The sequence below is a fragment of the Cydia pomonella genome, chromosome 23, assembly GCF_033807575.1.
Source record: "Cydia pomonella isolate Wapato2018A chromosome 23, ilCydPomo1, whole genome shotgun sequence".
Classification (NCBI taxonomy): Eukaryota; Metazoa; Arthropoda; class Insecta; order Lepidoptera; family Tortricidae; genus Cydia; species Cydia pomonella.
In genome coordinates, this window is record NC_084725.1 from 8546630 (window position 1) to 8565022 (window position 18393).

The window sequence follows — 18393 nt, forward strand, 5'->3', positions numbered from 1 at the left end:
ACAGCGAAACGTGACGTACGCGTTTGCGTTAAGTGTCATTTTGTATGAGATTTTTGACTTTCCAAAACGTCCCGCTTGGCGCGCTGTTCAAAAACCCATACAAAACGAGACTTAACGCAAACGCGTACGTCACGTTTCGCTATCGACTAAATTTACTAGTGTAAATTTAGTCGATAGCGTGTAGTGTAAATTTTAGTACCCCTAGTGGGGTACTGAATTTAGAAAACTTTGAATAACAAAACACTTACGAAGTGGTAAAGTTATCAAGAAAAAGAAAAAGTAAAGTATACTTTAAATTTTCAAGGATTCAAACCACGCGACGGTTCATCCGCACTTTGTTTATTTAAAATTCCTAACAAAACTGTATTACAATTTCAAAGGAAACTGTAGCGAAAACATTTTAAAGATTAAAAGGCAGGAGATTATAATTAGAAGTATTCTCTTAAGCTTCGATTTCAATGAGATTTTAATTGCAGCTAAAAATACTTGTGCTGGGATTTAATGTTATTTATTATCGTAACATGTAGGCATAAAGACTTTAGGAAAGTCGGTAGTTACACATAATTATATAATATAAACTTACCCAGAAAACACCAACTGCATTTCCTGTGACCAAAACATACAATTAGTAACGCTTTGCAAAAAAAGCATTAAACAAGTTATGATATAATCATCATGGCATACACTTTTATGTGACAAGTCGATTCGACCCCTAAAACCGGGTGAAAAATTGAGAAAATTACAACATCCCATCCGAGGAAATTCGTGCACTCTAGTTGGAGCCCAAGATTTATTTTAGTTAACTGAGTCAAGGATGTAAGTTATTGAGTACACCAAAGACTAGCTAATGTAAAAAGCTGAACGAACTGTAACAAAAGCTAGAATTTTTAGTTTTGCAGTTAAACTAAAGATTCCAGCTTCTTGCCTTTTACGTTATGAATTTATGATACATGGTTCTAGTATTGTGATTTAGGGAGTCTTGACTTCGACTCTCGTAAACATACTTGTTCTTGTTGACCAGGAGAAACCAAGATACATTACACTGAACTTAAACAATCATTTGAATCCCAATAGCATCTGACAAAGGTTTTCAAAGCTTGATTGTGTTCTGAACACTACATCAAGTTAGCTTAATCTAGTTGACCTGAGAGTTGCAGATGATTGTCACATGAACATTGGAAACTAGAAGGGTCGTAATAAATTTAAACTTGTAAAGCATAAAAAATATGATACTCCAGGATTTGATTTGAAGAACGAAACGCACAAAATAATTTCGTGCTTAATTTGTTAAAATTGCATAGTTATACTACTGATTATTTATTAACACGTTCGCTGCGGCAACGGGTCGATTCGGCCTGATGCAGTATGTTTAAATGCGACATAAGAAATTGCGCGCATGTTTTAATCTATAATGAAATATATATCTATGACACTGTAGTTTATACTACACTTTCCGCAGGTTGCTTAAAATAACACATAATTAAATAATTATTTACTAATGCATATAAATCACAAGCACATACTTTAATATCGTATACTTATCATTTCGTCATGATCCCAATATTAAAAGCAGATGCTACGAACAACGTAAAGATCAATATCTTGATGCTCCAACAGATAAAACAGGTTCTAATTTAGTAACTATAATAGAAACGATCGTATCCAAACAATTTGGATGCAGAACAATAGTAGCAGAACAAGTTGAATGCAACCATGCAGACGAAAAAAATACAGATCACGCAATAATGCATGTAACACGTGGGGCCAAACCCCTTGCTGTCCCCTAAAATAAAAAGGATAACGGCAAAAGAAACGCTGCGTAATGGCAAATAAAGTTCATTTTAAATGGGGCGGAAAGACATTTCAATAAATTACTGCAAGCAATGCAGGGAGTGCATTGCTTGGATCGATAGAGCGGCGAAAATTTTGGGCACTCGAATTTAATTGGAGTAGTGGAGTAAATACTTGAAACCGTGGTGTAGTAACAATACCCTACCACAATTAATAAAAATCGACATATGAATCAAAGTGTACAATATAACGTGTAAAATCTTCTTAGCCGTGGAAAAGCCCATCTTGGCCCTGCTTCAATTTTGTCGTGCAAATTTTTGAACGTTATATAAACTTCAAGGTCACTAACAGTTTGTTTTAAGACCATTAAAAAGCAGTTGATGAAAAGTCGAACAATTCAGAGATCCAACCATGACCAAAACACAAATGTAACAATGTCAAAAGACACAGCCATGTTATTAAACTCAAGTTATTCTCGCATTCACAGTACAATAGAAGTCCCACCCTTCCATGCACTAAGTTAGATCAGGTTTTACATAATTTAAGAGATAAAAACTGTCTGCCAGAAACAATTACCAGCACTATTTGTTTTTGTGCCAATTGGTAAAGTTCTCTCATTAGTTTTTGTGTGATTTTGAGAATGGTTTCAAAGTTGTTCTACACTGGAGTACAATTGGTTTTGTTGGATATTTTGAACGAGAAAACTAAGATATGTGACTGCACTGTTTGGTTTCATTTAAAACCAATGACAGAAAACATTAGACACGGGCCAGACGATACTTGTATTGTGTATATTTTATTATTTCCGACTTAACTACCTGCAGTCAAAGGATGATTTTTATCGAACCCGGTTTTGTAATCTTACGAGTAATAATAATAACATAATATTCACATTCAAATTTCAACATGTGTTGAGTATGATACAATCGAGTTCATAATCATATGCATGACATTATCGGATCTAGTAAACAATAGCAATGCATCAGCTAGCTAAATGATATAACATTAAATGAAAGGGCCCTTACTGCCCTTAGTTATTCGCTTATCTGCGTAAAAAGAACATTTCCAGGGCATACACCTAGTACCTACTACTAATAATGATATAAATGTGAAGGTTTCAATATTTAAACGTTCCTTAATCATGTCGAAACGTCTGAACCTATTTAAAATTTGGTATACGGGGTCACAGTCGAACAGATTGCACTCAACCCAATTATTGTGGGGAGTAAAGCGGATCTAAACAAAACTGACTTCTTCTAAAGATGAGATATTCAATACGGATGCTAAACCAAGACTACAGCGTGCTCCGCTGCAAAAAAATAGTTGTGTACGAGGGTTCTAACACTTACATTTCTATATAACCATAAAACTTAATTATTATGCGACGAGCCACTTTCAATTTGTACAGAACGTACGAAGCATTACACCCGGCTCAGATGTGTTCCCTGAACCCAAGCACATGTCTGTTCGAAGCAATAAACCAACCGTCAATAAATATGCTGTCACAAGACCTCGTAAATGCCGTCGTAAAAAGCAGCACTCTATCTTCTGATACTGGGAGGGACAATTCCAATAATGGTCCGTTGCGATACTTGCGATGTAGTTACTCTTTTGCAGCAGTTTATGGTACTGTCTTTAGCTGTACGTAAAGTAGGGTTAGATATAAACGCAGCTTAAAGTCGGAGCAATGAGTGGCTGAACACGAAAACGCTTTCTTCAACATTGGCAAATATTTTTTTATTTCAAATTGTCATAATCTGATGGAGCTGTATAAGTAATATTTTAGTAAGTAGTAAGACCGCAAGCCAGTTCATAATCAAGAACGTAGCAGAAACAACTATATACAGACGCGACTTTCAGCAATTAAATATTACCTCAATGCCATTTAAGCAAAGCCTTCTCTTTTCTCAGATGTCTCTGTCTTTATTGAATGCCATAAATAGTTGCAGAATTCGTAGCACGTACATATGTATCACTGTCACACTGATATGACCCAAGCGTCTGGTAATACGAATTCCTGTTGTACTTTACTGCCTTTTAAATCTGTTCAACCATGTGATCAAGTTTAAATTAACATACAAGTCACAAGACTGACAATCCGTGCTAAATGTATATAATAGTCACGGAAGCACATCCTAGGAGCACATACGAGTCTACTGGGGTTAATGCTCTAGAACAAAGTATACTTAAGAATTTAAAGTATTTTTTCTTACTAGTACTTTCAGTCGTAAATATGATAAAGGAGGGAGAGTTGAAACATTTATCACAATGATTTATGCTCGTAGAACTAAATCTCCAGTAATCTTGCTTGACTAATGAGAGCAAAAGTCTGGTTTCACCCAAATCTCATCAGAATCATACATCATTTTAGTCCCTCATCTAAGACGGTTCAACGCCTCTAAAATTTTAACAACAGATGCTCCTAAATTACACATGTGTTAAAGCAAGATAACTTTACATTCTATACTCGAAAAACGACAAAAATAAAATTAAAAAGACCAAATCTGCTGAAACCGTTTAATATATTTTTCAAAAAGCGTGCGTAAGTAGCAAATCTAAAAAAAAGAGCAATTTTCTGCCTACTGAGTTTATGATTAGTAGATAGCTTGTGACATGATATTATTTAAAAGCCCCTTTTACATATTTTTATTTTCCGATTTAATACTTTCGATATATTTTACAGTAATAGTCAATTTTCGTTAAATAAAAAGAACATTCAAGTCACGAAGTACCGCTAACTATACTAAAAAATAGGTGTTTTTCTACTGAAATCTGAGACGCACGTGATGTGCAAAAATCAGCAGTAACAGCTTGTCTACGTGAAAACACAGTAAATGTACCAAATAAATGCAACTTTTATTCAAATACCGTGGGACTAAATTGTAAATCGTGCCTCGTATGCGGGCGTGGAGAAATGTATGCTAATTTTACATCAAACGGTTGTAGAAGACAGCATCAGATATCTCGAAACACTTTGAGAATTAAAATCTGCAAGGTATTCCAATGAAATTTGTAATCTACGTCCATTTCTGTGGATTATATTCCCGACGGGTTAGCAATTTCAGAAACATTTTCCACTTTGAGCCAAATTTTGCTCAAGTCATATTATGAAATACATTATTTATTTAGCTTTGCAACTCGTCTACATTTAAACTCCGAATATTTGTTATTCATCACCAAGGTATCTTATAATTAAACGGATCATTATTGTCTCCTAAACACAATTTACAAAAAATCCTAAATAGGTACATGCATGGTCAATCAAAATAACTTTCAGGATAAATCCAGTCTTATCAAACAATGCAGGATGCAAGGATGATCACTTCGGGAGTTCCGAAAGGATCACATTTAGGGCCTATTAACTATAATTCGTTTTTTTAGCATTAGAAAAAAGGTAAATAATTACATAATATAATTATTTAAAAACGCTTTTTAAAAATCAGTAACAATTACTTATGGAAGCAAAATAATATAAATGATCGTATATGAATCATAATTCTTTCATATTTGCCGTGACTTATTCTTCAAAAGTGTTTTTCAATAAATAGACACGTCAAAATGTACTTTCTTTCTATTGCTAAAAAACCGTAAATCAGAAATATTGATTGTTAAATTGTCCGTCTTTAATTAAAAGACTAAGCTTATGACAGGGGCAGCAGGCTAACCGGTCTGTCAATGACGCCCTATTATACGTACTTATCATTTACAGCATTACTAGTAATCATGAGGTGAACGGAAATCGGAAACGGCCATTTTATTCTGTAACCTGATCTACTAAGTTATTTATAAAACTGATGAGAAGTTTTCGAAACAGGTGACTTATAAGATAAGTAGGCCGGATTTAGCAGCGTTTTCTTATTTGTCGTATCGTTGTTTATGGTACCGCTGCCGCAGTAATGTAACGTAACCTGTCATAACATAGTGTTTCGAAAATTAATGAAGAGCGCTTTTATGGACTTCGATGTACGGTCAAGGAATTTAATTCCGGCACTATTTCGTACCTTGTGACAGTGACAATAGTATGAAGTCCGACTTTCATATTGACTGTCACGGTGACAAGGTACGAAATGGTACTGAAATTAAATTCTTTGACTTAGCGGAACGTAGTTTTTTAAGCGTATGAGTAAACCAATTAGTTTTCGTCTTGTACAGCATGAAACAGCAATGATGGTTCTGCTTCAGGTTTTTTTTTTTTTTTTTTTTTAATTTATTGAATAAACAAACAATTTACAGTCTAGAATTTAATACAAGACCCATCGTAGGCAAAACCTTGAGGAGGTTTGTGTGCCGATGGGGAGTTCAGAGAACAATACATATATTAATGTCTTATGTCTAATCTAAAAAAAAAGAAAACATTGTAGGATTCTTAGTATAAGTAGCTTGTGTCGTTTGATTTCAATAAGTGCGTTTTAATTACATTTTTTATATGTTTACCATTTAAGTACTTTACACGAACATCTTCTGGCAAATCGTTTAATATTTTAGGTAATATATATGTATACAGCCTAGTGCCATATATGTTATTATATTTGGGTTTACAATATTTGTTTTGTCTCTGTAGACTTCTTAGTTTTGTACATCTTTTGTTTACTTTTAGTTTAGTAACATAGTGATATTCTTCAGTTAGTATGGCTAGTTTACACTTATTTTGAACCGGAAGTACATTACAGTATTTGAAAAGTTGTGCATATTCTGTTTCGTATTTCTTTTTGATATGCTTAGGTACAAGTGTCTTCAATAATCTTATTTGTAAGTTATATATTTTTTCTATATATGTTTTATAGGTTTTACCATAAGTACTCAAAGCGTAGGTAGTATAGCTATATTTATGAGCAGCTTCTGCCTGAGACTCCGTCTGCGTGGTATGATGACGACTGATAAAGACTTATCATATGTTCTTTCCTGGGCCTCAAACTATCTATGTATCAAATTTCATTCAAATCGGTGCAGCAGTTTAAGCGTGAAGAGGGACCAGACAAACAGAGTTATAATGGCATTTATAAAATTACTAGCTTTTCCCGTGACTAAGTCTGTGTGCTGCGTAGAATGATGATGATGATGATTGATAAGTAAAGGTAGTTAGGTAAGGGTAGGACATAAGGATGTCCTTCCCTGGGCCTCAAATTATCTTCATATCGCTTCAGCGATTTAAGCGTGAAAACGTAACAGACAGACAGAGTTACTTACATGTAAGTATACAATATAGTACAGATAGTAATTAATTAATTAATAATTACTTATTTTGACGTCTCGCCATTCCAAAATATATACTCATAATCTCTTTTTTAAGGCAAGTTCAAAAATAAAACATAATCGTAATGAATGGGGCCCGTCTGCAGGGCTTAAGGCCAACCACACAGGGTGCAGCAAATCCCTAAACAGCCGGGGCCATGGTCAGATTGCCGGATTAGGGCACGATTTATTAGCTAGTTTATTTCGGCGATTGCTCACATGGAGGTTTTGTCTGCTTTGATTAGTAGTTTTGGTAGTGAACTGACGGTTAGTTATTACGGACAATTTGGAAGGTATAATCTCTAGAACACATGACGGTTTGACGGTGTAGAACTGCTGTTAGCCAATTTAATTCAATTTAAGACATTTAAGTAGTGTCTCGAAATATAATTTAAATATTTGCTTAAGAGCAAACTAATAAACTTAAAACTCAGGTCCAAACAGCATCTAACACGCGTGTAGATTTATATACTTTATCGCGATCAGGAATACAATGTGTAATTAAAATTAAACTCATTTACAAATAAATGCCTGAAATGGAAACAAAATAGAGCTTAGAGTAAAAATATTTAGTATTACATTTAAACTCAATACCGACATAATTTTGCGTCCCAAAATTCTTTTTCCACATTATAACATTTATAACACAGCAACAAGAAAAATAAACTTCATCACAACACATCTTACTCGTAAGCCCAAAGGTTAGGTAGTAACAGTTATCTCATCAAGTCATCACAAAGTTAACAATTTCACGCTTTCGATTTCGGAACCACTCTCAGCTTCAAAAGCTCAGTTGACATCAAAGGAATGATCTCACCATAAACCATTTTATAGGTGTCGTTTTTACACGTCTGTTCTTCTGATAAATAGGATTCCTTGAACCCGATTGTGTGGTAACAATTCTGAAGGTTTTGATATGACCTTAAGTCGTGACATCAGGCATCTCACGTGCAAGCCAGATACCTTATGAGATGACCTCTGGCCTTAGCCAGGCCAAGATGACAACCATACATGACAAAAGCTGAAAGAAAAGAAAAAAGGTAGATGCTATGAAAAACATCTTTGTATATGGATGCGAAGCTTGGACGATGGACCCTGAAGGAGGAAAACAAGTTCTTAGTGGCAGAGTGAAAAATCTTTAGAACGATTTTAGCCCCTACAAGACGAGAAGATGGCTCTCGGAGAATAAGAAGGAACTTGGAGGTGGAAGAACTGGTGGGCGACCCCAACATCATCGGCGAGAGCAAGGCTTTGCTGGCTCAGCCATGTGGAGAGGATCGTGCGGCCAAGAGAGCTTATCTGGGGCGACCAACTGGAAGATGTCCGGTCGGAGGGCCTAGGTACTGATGGATCGACAAGGTCCAGAGAGACATTGCGACATTCAAGGCTGAATGGCGTCGGATCGCACAGGATAGGAACGAATGGTGAGCTCTAGTGTCGGAGGTCATGATCCACTTCGGGTCGCTGAGCCAGTGAAGTATTTCCATACATCATTTATGTTTCGGTCGGCGCTTTCTATCAACGATTGTCATCTTGGCTAGGCTCCATGTTGGCATTTCGACCAATCAGTGTTAGCGTCTAACGCGGATTGTTGCAGCGGCGCACGCTGACTCAAAGTCGTATCAAAAATAAGATGAAAACCATATCAAATTCTTAAGACAGAACCGGCCGGCTTGACCCCTATTTGTTGGGCAGTATAGATTGTGACATACACGAAGACGCGTGCCTTGAATCGTATTGTCATGATTTTAAAGGTTTGATTTGACAAATCTGCGCGTCATCGTGGATGACACGACACGAACTATAGATGCTTCCGCTTTTAAAAAGATCTGATTTATCGTACGTCTTTCAGAGTGTATCAATCGTGACGAATCTCATTTATCTCCATGTGATCCTTATTAAGAGTAGTGATATCGGTTTCTAAAGGACATAATACAATACCGAGGACATGGATTGATGGTTAAGTGTGGGTTAAAATGCACTGCGAAGGAGGATTTGCATAAAGACGTCTCGTCTAGACCTTGATCGGCTCCCATTTTATTCCACTAAGTGGAAAAGAAAATGGATCGTTGAAAATTGTAAAATGCTTTGGTGTTCTGGGAACTTCAATTACATAAAACGGTTTTAGAAGTAGATTAGTGTAAGACATTGTTAAGCACTTTACTAGACATTAATCAAGGTAATTACTGTTCTGTCACTATTTTATGGACCTGTTTCAAAATGTCCAAGTAAAGTCCTGAATAAGCTACTTGCCACTAATCTGACGAATGAAGTCATAGTTGGTGTTTCACAATCATCAAATAAGCTTAACTGGTAGATAAAGTGCTAGGTTTTGTATGAAGTTTTATCAGGCAGTTAATTTATTCGTTAATTACCTATACAAAACTTGACATGGACATTATGAAACAGGCCCTAAGGAAATTGCTATAATTTATAGAATTTGTGCATTTATTTCTACTTACTCTTGACACAGTATATTACTCGATAGCGCAAGTATGTGATTACTATTAAACTGTAAAGATAACAAAATAACTGGCCTATTTTACGGACGATAAGCTACAGCGAAATCAATAACACAGACACTCAACACCTGATATCAACAAAACAATGTTTGTTATAGCTTCTATTATAACTTAAAACATGAAATCAGCCTTGCTGAACATTATTGGTGTCGGACCCGAATTGAAGTCACGAACACAACCATGCCTTGCAATGACAGGGAGAAATTGAAACAATAGTGTAACATTTTTATTTAACTGACAGCAAGGTTGACGAAAAAGTACTTCGCTTCAATATCATGCGCTTAATATCACATTCACTCATTCATTCACTACAGTTTTTGCGATCTGCTACGTAGCCGTTTGTGAAATAATTCACCTCAACTCTCTTCTTGATACTAAATAACTTTTATAAACTAACTTTTAAATCGATAATAAATTGGCTTACTTTTCACGATCACAAATCACAATCGTAACACAAGACATTCAGATAATTTATTATTTATTTTACGGACGTAGACGACCTCGAAAAATGCCTCATCTTTTCACACATCATAAAAGCTCTCGAAACGTTATCCATATCTCAAATTCGGAAGCCAAACATGAACGGTACACCAAATGCAACCGCACGATACACCCATAACCAAATCAAAGCTAATATATTGCTATTACTTATTGTATGTATTCGTCTGTCGCATCCAGTATAAGTCTGATCTCTCAATCTGTAACAATTACGCGTAATGGGGATTTTGACTGTAGGTCTTTGAAATAAATTGTCATACTATATGCACGAAATTAAGTTACTAAAAAATTATTGGATAAATGTATGTCACAGTATTATGACACAATTCAATAATAATATTAAACTTGACCGTGGCGTCACATGTATGTATTTCATATATAGACCACAGTGGTTAATCGTATTGAGAGTTCTGAAAAAGAAGTAGATTTGACTTTTGATTTAATTTCTCTGACAAGTGAAATATCCTATAAGCTGTCTTCACATTGGATGCGGATCCGCAGGCCGCCCCGGTGTGCGAGTGGGATATCGCTATATATGAGTAATAAGAGTAGCGCCGCACCGTGGATCCCCATTAGGGGGCCTACCGCGAAAACCGAAATTCAATTCTCTTTTACTCTCACTAAGAAGTAATTAGACGGACAGAGAAAAATGCCCGCAATTGACGAACTTCGATTTTCGCGGTTATAGCCCAGTGTGTGATCATAGCTCTGGTTCTAAAACTTTTCAAGCGGTAGGAATCACAGCTATTTGGGTGCAGTGCCCGCGCGGCCATGACTCATCTGTCAAGTGCATTTTTTTCCCAAAGGCGGAACAGCACAAGTGACACACTCGGTGACCTGTATGTCTTGCATCGCTGGATACAACGTACGTTTTGAAATTGATCTAGTTAGAAATTTATATTCGGGAAAGATATAAAGAAACAGATTTACCAAACAAGGATCGTAAAGTATAAGCCAATAACGTTAACTGCAACTGAATTATAAACAAGTTATATTCGTATGTTTCCTTCATGTATACCGATAGCCACAAGTACGAGAAAAAATTATGGAATGCCTGGCAGTGAACAGAAGTGGTAACCTATTTTCACTTCATGGAGAAAATGTTCACTCATATCTGACCTTCTGATCTTTGATATAAGCCTTGGCATGGAGTTGACTCCACAACCGTAGCGTTCTCAAGAGCAAATTTCCTTTAAATCAAAATACATTTCTAAGTAGGCTGTTAAGACTTTTTAACTACCATCCGATTTTGATGCGCACACGACGCCCGCCACCGAATTAGACAGCGATAACAACTCCCAGTAAGGTGTTCTATTTTCGAACGTCAAGTGTCTGTGAGTTACGAGAGATTGCGCGTTTTTGTGACTCGACGTTCTCGGCAGTTTGTTTGTAAACAAACGGTTGTTGTGGGAATTGATTCCGATTTCCGTGACATTATTTTAACGAAAACATTTCGTAAATTGCCGTTGACAGAGAAAGGCAAACAAAAGTTGAGAGAAATGAAACAGATTTTAGTGGACAGCTTTCTGAAATAACTGTAACGAAAAACATTGTCGACGTGTTGCGTTTTATTATTCTACCAAATATACAGGTCTATATTTTTATACTGCTTAAGTCCATCTCCAGGTCTTTATCACACAACTTACATATATACGTATACGAATAATCCCAAAAAAACAAAATATTTCTGGCACAATCTGTATTTTTAATAACATACAAAGAATCGAAAACTTCCAAAGTACGAAAAAACAGCATTTATACGAACTGGATAAGGATAACATCGTTATCCTGACGATTAAAAAAAGCGGATAGCAACAAAAGATAAAAGTGAAACCGAGCAAAACGGAAAATCACAAGGTCAAAAGATCAACAAATCAGCAAACGCCGAACGTGTTATTTCAAAGTTCCGACTGAATATTCACGAAATGATAACTCCAGAGAACCTCTGTGGGAGCGGGCCTTCTAAATATGGACGTACCAACGCGGAGAGCCGATTTGATTTCGCGAGATGACGAAGATTTCGGAGTAAATCTTAAAATTAGAAGAAATTAAGGGTTTTCCGTTGACGGGAATGAATAATTACGAGTAGTTGCTTTAATTGCCTGTTTATCTGGCGGAAAACGTTTACCTTTAGCTTTTTCCGAGGCTTTAAATTATGTGTGCGATTTATTTAAACTGGGTTCATATTAAACTGTATTTAATATTGATCGCGCTGAAATACACATTTAGTTTACACTTTTAGCAAAATGAACTCATTCCCGTCTGCAAATTTAAATTGTTTTTGTTTTTTTTCATCTAGCTAGTCGATCTTCATTTCTCACAAGTCTCTTTACTAATTAGACACTTTTGACAAACCATAATCTTCTTTATTATTTAAACACGCACTAACAACTGGTAATTTCGTTTCAGTTTTGACACTAAGTGACACTTCAACTAGACATTAGTCATTAGTGTCATTACATATACAGCGAGTCATTGAAATTCCAGTTACCTTTTACATTTTCTGCTATCTAGAGACACGTTTTTCATTCGCGAATGACTCACGCGTTATTTTAAAAACAATGTTCGCATGCACGCAATACTCATACATACGTGTACGTAACTTGATTTAATGCTAAAATAACCGGCCAAGAGCATGTCGGGCCACGCTCAGTGTAGGGTTCCGTAGTTACTCTTCCGTCACAATAAGCTAAACTGGAGCTTAAATTATAGTAAATTGTTAACCAAGGGATGAAACGGTACCTTTCACCTTCACCCGAGTTAAACAAATAGGCAAATTTGCATAATCAGTACCTAATTAAAGTAAGTCTTTTTACTATGAAGGGAAAACTTTTTGCGATAACTCAAAAACAGCTAAACTGATCATGTCTGCTATAGTTTTCATTTAATGTCTTTGTTAAGCTCTACTTCCACGATTTTTTTCATATTTTTTGGACCTATGGTTCAAAAGTTAGAGGGGGGGACACATTTTTTTTTTTCTTTCGGAGCGATTATCTCCGAATATATTCACTTTTTAAAAAAAATGTTTCTTTAAACCCCTATACGATACCCCACACTCCAGGGTTGAAGCGAAAAAAAAATTTCACCCCCACTTTACGTGTAGGGGAGGTACCCTAAAAAAAAAAAAATTTTTAGATTTTATTGTACGACTTTGTCGGCTTTATTGATTTATATATCCATGCCAAATTTCAGCTTTCTAGCACTAACGACCACGGAGCAAAGCCTCGGACAGACAGACAGACAGACAGACAAGACAGACAAACAGACAGACAGACAGACAGACAGACGGACATGGCGAAACTATAAGGGTTCCGTTTTATGCCATTTGGCTACGGAACCCTAAAAACGAAGAAGTTCAGAAAAATAGACAACGTCAATTCGTCACGCTTGTAAACCTAGAAAATGCCATACAAACTTTTGCTCTGTTAATTGTGTTCTTATAATCTCGCATCTACTTTGGCAAGGGAATGGAAAGATAAAGATGCCTTACTTTAGCATGTCACGAACAAAGCATTGCGTTCCAAAACCCGATAAGAGTTATCACACGTGTGCACTACAGCATTGTTACTGAATGATGGTAGTAGCAGGTTGGATAGATGGAGCACTGCAAACTGCATATCACAACGTTCAAAAAGAATGTAAGAAACATATCTGTCAAATAGAGCAAGGATTTGTTACGAAATTACGACCATCCGCAGAGTATAGATATGACAAAGCGAAATGAGTCTCTTTAACTATCGCAAAGAAATTAAGTAATTTGATTTTTTGCTCAGTATAGTGAACAATCGGGAAATTAAGAAAAATCAATAACAAGTAAAACAGTGTACAACAGAACAGTTCCCACATAGTCTCGGTCAAATGATATAACACAAATGGTTTCAATGACAATGCCGTAATGAAAACAAAACCGTGAGGTTCTTGTTTTTGCTGAACACTATTACAGTTAATGTTTATAGGATAAAGGTCAATGTAATAAACCTTTGAAAACAAAAGCTATTTCCAGTGCTAATAAGTTAATAAATTGAGGAAGTAAGTACGCGAAATAATTGAGGATTAAACATTATGCGCGGAGTTTATTCATCCAATTTCGATTAAGCGGTTGAATTGGATAAAGTTTTTTAATTATTTGGCTTTGAAGTCGCTGAAACGATGCTTTAAATTTGAAAAAAATGAACGGATAGCTTATAGCTGGAGTTTCCTAATGTTCGTAATTCGTCTGGATTCTTCAAATCTATTTCTATGACTTCCGACCAGATCTAATAATCTCAAAAGGGCAAGTATAAATAATCCTCTTCCTCCTGATATGAACTCAAAAAACCTAGCATTTTATAATTGTAGTAAACTTATTAGAGCCCATTTTCCACGAAAAGTGTTGCAAAAAATCTACTGCAAAGCCTTTGATGTTTTAATTACTAAACTAAAAGAACTTTCTCTTCATTAGGACGAAAATATCAGGTCTTTGAAAAGAGGCAATTAATAGTGAGGTTACGCTATTTTAATCAAAACAACAATTGAGAGCTCTGAATGCCTGATTGAAGAGGAAAGTCTAACAATGGATGGGAAAAGGCTGCCGAAAACACCATTACGATATTGGCGCTTCGTTAAAATCAGTCACACTAATTTATTGGATTTCACGCAGGTCATTGGCACTTGGCGTTTATAGCTGCAGTTATGTAGGAGGAATAATAATAGTGCAGTTGTTTTAAAAGGATAAGGACGACCGCTTCACCATACATCCCTATTTTCCACTCTTCTTCTTCTTCCTCGCGTTGTCCCTGAATTTTGCCACGGCTCATGGCAGCCTGGGCTCAGCTTGGCAACTAATCCTAAGATTTGGCATAGGCACTAGTTTTTACAAAAGCGACTCCCATCTGATCTTCCAACCCAGAGGGTAAACTAGGTCTTGTTGGAATTAGTCCGGTTTCCTCACTATGTTTTCCTTCACCGAAAAGCGACTGGTAAATATCAAATGATATTTCGTACATAAGTTCCGAAAAACTCATTGATACGTGCCCGGGTTTGAACTCGTGACCTCCGGATTGCAAGTCGCACGCTCTTTCCGCTAGACCACCAGCGCTTATTTTCCACTCTTGATGTTGATATTATGAAAAATATTTGGTTTACAATTTGGTGTAGGTAAAACTGTACATAAACCACAGCAACACGCAGGGGTCACCAATTAGTTTCTTCAGGAATCCGGTTTTTGAAATAAAGTGACCGGTCCGTTTCATCTTTAAAACCCTGAGAAAGGGTTCAAGCAAGCGCCTCACTAGAGCCAGTTAGGCACTGCGGAGCCAGATATTGATGTTGCTTCTGGCCTGAGAGTTGCCACCCCGAATACGGCGCTGTACCTATGTATCGCGGCTGCATGTTTCCGCCATGGCTGACGATCTGGTGGAATATGTTCGCAAGAAGATCCGTTACGAGCTGTAAATGTTCCAGCTGCGTTTGCGCCATTACGTGCACTTCGGCTCGTTCGTGGTGCGCGTGCCGCGGCTGCTGCAGTACACCATCGCGACTATCGCTAGCTTAGACTTATTGCCGAAATCTACCAAATCCTACACGACATCCGACGCAACAGAAAACTGTGTCGACGAAATGATTTCTTGCTTTTAAGATTTTTATTATTCTATGTCATGTTAGCTTGTGGGGTATGTATCTATGGGCCTTATTTGCCTGATAATAAATGATATTCTTTTTCATAATTAAGTCAATGTACATCACAAAATAGTGGTCGGTGGTCCGGATCAGGACCGCGGTCCGCCATTTGATGACCCCCGGCCAGCCTGTCGTCTTCTTCGATTTTTTGATTATTATAAGAGGAGTAAAAACTAATTCCATAAAAAAATAAGTCCGGCATTTGTACAATTTTATATCGTGCTATAAAGCTTAAGGCGCGGTGTATAGTAAAATGCACTATTTTTAAATCGATATTTACAGGCTTGTACAAGGAGTTTATCGATCATTTTATAGTATATATAACTTCAGTCCTTGAACTATGCTTATGCTTGTCAGAAACACGATGGCTCAATATTTTATCGATAGATTATTGCTTTGAAAATATGCTTAAAATTGTGTTTCTTTCGATATTTTAGAAGTACTACGACGAATATCCATATGAAATTTACTTCATTCGATAGCTTTTAAGTAATTCTAAGATTTTGCTTGTCCGTTTATCGATGCGTTAAAATTTTCATTCATAATTATGAATTCATCATTTTGTCTACTAACTAAACGTTACCCTGCGCGGCAATACCGTCAGTACGCCAGTACGCCCGTGACCACTGTCAGCGTCGGACCTGTGCTGGCTGTGCTAGTTTAGCGGACGTTCCATAAAATGAATAATTACACTATAAATACACAAATATGTTATACATACAATGTTTTCATCACACTTACGAAGAAAAAACTACATTTTGAGTTACTTGATTCTTAAATACGGTGACATTTCAGACTTCCGTCCGTCATAATTATCCTTTAATAAATAAATAAAACTAACAGCTCCTAATTATTATTATAATTTACAAAACTGAAAAAAAATCAAACGTAGGAGCATTGCTTTGGTTCATACTCGTACATCGAATTGTGTAAAAATATTTTTTTAATATCCAAAGAGGAAAATGAGGACTAAGCTAGTATATAGTAGTATAAAGTACGTTTAGCGCGGTCGTCCACTTTCGCCTTAGGTAAACGTTTATTTTATTCTATTTGAAGGCAGCAAGCGCGAATTAAAATCTAATATAAACATGTAGATTGAGATTAACATGCACAGGAGGAATACCGGATAAGAAAATATTATTTTAAATTAGGTTATAATTTTCACAGCACTGTTCAATCGTACATATGTAGGTACATACCTATACAAGTATGAATTTTATAAGCTTTGGTGGATAGTGAGACTTGATCTGCCTTTAGATCCATGTCATTTGTTATAATTACTTATAACATCGTTTATTATTAGATAAACAAAATAAATTATTTCTGAAACTTAAATATAATTAAACGAGCTGTGATTGATTGACAAAACTCCAATTGCTTGTATTTATAACATCCCAGTTCATGTTGACTTAAATAAATTTACTTGACGATTGAATAAGTTGAGAAAATAATTAAATACCGATCCAGATAAGTTTGGAGCTAGGTCTGACCCGTTTGTGAAATTAATTAATTGACTGAGACCAAAGTTTACGCCCTGCGATCCATGGAGTTGGTTATTTGTAATAACAGACCAATTCGAACGTACACTGACATTAGAATGATACGTGAATCATGTTATTTGGTTATTGTGCATTTCGCTCGTTCTTGTCCTGAAGTGGCGCGGGCGAGACGCACGATAACTAAATCACTTGTTTGAAATATCATTCTGATGTCCGTGTACGTTCGAATTGGCCTGTTAGTTACCGTTTACATTAAGGTGGTTCCGGTAAGCCAACTCGAGGGGTTGAATGAATCGTTTTGGAATAGTAATAAGGCTTACCTTATTGGCCAATCCCTTAGGATTGGCCCAGAAATCTGTCATAATTTCAAATATCCGATAGTCGTCGAAATTAAGCCCGGATAATGGGCCTGGGGCCTGCTACTCAGTTTAGCTTTATTTGCGCAAAGATTTAGGTTTAACTTTTTTAGAACAAAATAATTGAATTATATGAATTAATACAAGTATGATGGTTCGGTAAGCTATTTATGTTTAAGTACTCTAAGTAAGTATTTGAAAGCTATAATCATGACCATTATTTTGTTACTCGTCTTTAAACGTAATTGAGACGAATGGGTATACCCGTAATGAAAAGAAAATCATGCATTTAAGGTTTGTTGTAATTCTGCAGCACTTACATACACCATTAGTGAAACCACGGAAGATTTTAAAGACATGTCGCAATATTTCGAAAGAAAACTAACAAGAATAAAAAGGCGCATTTTTCCACTTACGTAAAACTCTTCCCACTTGATCAGGCTTAAGTTTTCCCTCATATTTTCTACGACAGTACACTTTACTTAGGGAAACTTGTTTAATGGACCATATTTTATGGGTGGAAATGGACATCTTTATGTATGCAAAAATATCAGTTCTTTCACAAAATACACTGAAATAAAGATTTTGTTTCATCCCTTAACTTAGTTACCTGAACACACAGTTACAGTTTCGACATAATACTATGCTTATATATCTTTTTTTTTTATACCACGACGGTGGCAAGCAAGCATACGACCCGCCTGATGGTAAGCAGTCACCGTTGCCTATGGACGCCTGCAACTCCAGAGGTATTACATGCGCGTTGCCGACCCTTCAAAAATCTGTACACTCCTTTTTTGAAGAACCTCATACTGTAGACCCTCAGGAAAACCTCGG

General features: G+C 36.2%; 1 protein-coding gene across 1 annotated transcript in view; it reads right to left on the reverse strand.

Annotated features, from left to right (window-relative positions):
* Positions 1 to 18393, reverse strand: part of LOC133530592 (IQ motif and SEC7 domain-containing protein 1) — a 219134-nt gene that overhangs the window by 185258 nt on the left and 15483 nt on the right. Inside the window, exon 2 of the mRNA XM_061868556.1 lies at positions 584 to 606. The gene's annotated coding sequence lies outside the window, so the exon portion shown is untranslated. The remainder of the gene's footprint in view (positions 1 to 583; positions 607 to 18393) is intronic.